Here is a 3,788-nt window from a genome sequence, read left to right on the forward strand (position 1 = left end):
GACCTAACTAGAATCATATTGATTTTGAGATCGCGGAAGAACTATAATGAAATCCATATTAATTATCTCCCAATTACACATGGACAATTCTATCTCTTAAAACATGCCACCAGGCCTCAAATGCTCAACCTTGACTTACTGAAAAACCATACACATAGCCACAAAGTTTTCACATCTCTTTTTGTATTATTCCATTATTAGATTTCCTTCAAGTCATGATACATAATAGTTGAACCCAGATGAACTTTATATCTAGACTCATGAGCCTCAACCAAGATATTTTCCTGCAACTCATCACCTCTTTCATCTTTAATTTTTATCTCTAATTATAAACCATCATTTGAGACCATTCTATGCTCCAAAACTGTAAGGAGATCATATTCTGGTGTAGGGATTATCATGGGAGAGTATTGGTAGTCATGTGATCATTATAATATCTGTATATTTTCTTAATTCCTAGATTATTTCCTTAATTTATTCCTTAACTTTGTTGATTATATTGGGATTAATTTTGGTACTTTTTGGGCTCGAATTTAACCAATTTATTTGGTAACTGATCCTTAAGCTATGCGGATGCTGTGATAGTTTTAATTTTATGATTCCATAGGCAAGCCCCAATTGGGATTTTAGTTTAATTTTTGACCCATTGCATTTATATTAAATACAGGTATTAATTTTCTCATATTGATGCGCATATCTTTATTTTTCTAGCATAGCATCTCCTGGAGGCCTCATAGAAGGGGAAAACTCCAGTTTAGAGATTTCAACAAATGTTCAGGAGTGTCCAGGTGGGCGAGGTTTACCCTTATTTTGGTTGATCTTGATTATAGAATTAGTGTACTATTGTGATAGATTTGGGTAGGTAGTTTTATCCCCGTTATTGTTTAGCATATTGATATCTTGTTTAGCCGATTAGGGCTTTTTGGGGTAGATTTCAAGACCATTATCCCCTTATGTAGTGTATTATCATCCTTTAGGACTAGGATTAGTGTTTGTAGTACCTTGATTTAGGAATGTCGAACCTTAGGCTAGAATCAGGTTAGTTCTGACCAAGGATGGGTTGTGGAGACCTTATGAGGGACCCACTACCTCTTTTAGGTAGAACTTTTTGGTTCAAAGTTCTTTTAGCCTTACTTAGACTCTTGGCTACCACCTTAGGCGGTTTTATTGGGTTGGCTTGACATAGGCTTGATTTCTTGCCTATTTAGATTTTTTCCTTAGGTAGAGTAGTAACCAACCCAGGACTGCACCATCTTGACTTAGTAAATGGGGGACCTACCTCTCCTTAGTGGACTTAACCACCCAAGATTGGTTATAAACTGTAGGGATTAGTTATACGCTTAAAATGCTTAGATTTATTCTTGGTATCTAGTTATGCTTATATACATATGTCTTTCAACTTTGATTCAAGCCAAGCATATGCTCTTTGATATTTTTATAAGTTTTGATATGAGACTGGCATCGGTTTATGGTTATGGTTTAATATTTATGAGTTTTGGTATGAGTTTGGCTTTATTTTACAGTTGAGGTATGCTCCTTATGGGATCACCTATTTTTGGTTATGGTTTGGTTACTATGAGTTCCAGTTTATGTCTAGCATATGTCTTTAATCATGGTTGGGAGGTCCTTGTGTTGATTATTGTTTTTAGAAGTATTGCTAGTAGTTATAATGGGTTCTGTTGTACATGAATAACTTGGCCTCTTGTTATTATCCACTATTTCTGGTTTAAACCTAGTGTATGTCCTCTTGTTACTATCCATTAGTTTAGGTTCAAGTTCATATATATACATTCCTTATGGATTTTGGGTTGAAAGATTATTGATACTGGTATAGTTAATGATTATTTATGTTTTTTTACCATAGTTCTTATTTTTGTTAGCCTCCTATATTTACATTTTAATAATGACAAACTAATAAGTAAATCTTTGCAGGATATTGGAAGATTGATAATGATGGATGAAGCCAACTTCGGGAATGAAAGGATATCAAATCATGATCTACGCAAATCAATCAAAACTAACAGAAAAAGGAAGGAACATCTCAGTCCTAGATCATGGCAGAACAGATTAATCATATCAAAGCAAAAAGAAGGGAATATCTCGGTCCCGAAATTACGGCAGAAGAGATCAATCACAACAAAGCAAAAAGAAAGAAAAGATTGCGAACAAACTTGAAAATCATCAATCACTACAAGGTCTGAAAGAAGTAAAGATCACGGACGTACTGGATACAGATGTGAGTGAAAGCTATGTATGGACATACCATATGACAACATTCCTCAATCAAGGAATCAATTCAAATCCTTGATTGAGAATAAATCTCTTGGGTTTTCTTTGAAAGAGTAGCAACTAAAGACTATAAAACAAAAAGACTAAGGATGGACAACATCATGAAACTTCAAGAAAAATATTGAAGTGTTTCAATCCTAGTCTCATAAAGATTTGTAACTTCAAAAGAGTAGGATCAAGTAAACTTTGTTACACAAACTGAAGTAGTGTCACAAGATCTGAAGAACAAAATAAGTCTTAGGAACTTGTTTCCCATCATTGTAATTGAGCCCAATATTGAACAATATAAGGAAACATTAAAACCCAAGGGGACTGGAAGTAGGCACCATATTTGTTTTTCTAACCAAGATAAATCTTTGTGTCTTTACTTTATGTTCGATTATTTATTTGCTTAATTATTTCAAATCTAATCTATTTTGTGAAGTGTATTGATTTGCAGGCGAGTCGACTGTGAGGAGCTAGTAGTCAACTCATAGAAAATTTTCAATTCACCCCTCTCTTGAACTTCAATTTGTATTAGAGCAAGTCTTACCAACAATGTTACTTAGATGGACGTGAGAAAAGATCAAATGGAAAACTATCAAATTCTCGATGCTCTCCTTCAAGATGGTCACTCCTCCATGATACTACCATAATTTAATGGACAACACCACTCCTACTGGAATAATAGGTTCAGAATCTTTGTCCAATTTAACAACTTCCAAGACTGGGTGGTCATCAAGAAGGGACCAAAATTAATTCCAGGACTCAAATATAAGTAAAAAGAAAAAGACAAAGAATTGAGTCGTACTGACATGAAAGACCTTGAAAGTTTCACTAAAGAACAACAAGTGGTAATCTAAACTAACGCATGTGCTATAAGTTTACTTATTTGTGCAATTAGTGGAGAAGAATATGAAAAAATATTAACTTACGAGACTGTAAAAGAAATGTGGGACAAATTTGAGAAAGTAACCAACAAAGTCAAAAAGTCAAAAATTGCTACTCTAGTAAATGAATACGAGCTATTCAAAATGGAAGTGAATGAGAACATTGAAACAATATTTTCCAGATTCAGTAAGTTTATATGTGAACTGAAATCACTGGGGATGATCTATCCATATAGCCTGCAAGTACAGAAGCTAGTTCGAAGTCTCCCACAAATTGGGAAAACAAGGCTTTCATTCTAGAAGATGGAGATCTTCACAACATGACATATGACCTTACAAGTCCAGAAATGGTCCAAAGTCTCCCAAAAATTTAGGAAACTAAGGATCCCCTTTTGAAAGATGGAGATCTTTACAATATGAAATATGACAAACTACGAGGTAACCTTATTTCATATGAATGAAATTATTTCGACAGGTATCACAAGAAAGAAAAAAATAAACCAGTAGCCTTCAATGTTGGTCTAACTGAAGAAGAGGACATTCTAAAAGATGAAAATAATAAAGGAATGGACCTCATTAACCATGGAGTAAGGAAGATCATGAGATAGAGATAACAAATATCCTAAGGAG

This window comes from Capsicum annuum, chromosome 2 (assembly GCF_002878395.1).
Source record: "Capsicum annuum cultivar UCD-10X-F1 chromosome 2, UCD10Xv1.1, whole genome shotgun sequence".
Taxonomy (NCBI): Eukaryota; Viridiplantae; Streptophyta; class Magnoliopsida; order Solanales; family Solanaceae; genus Capsicum; species Capsicum annuum.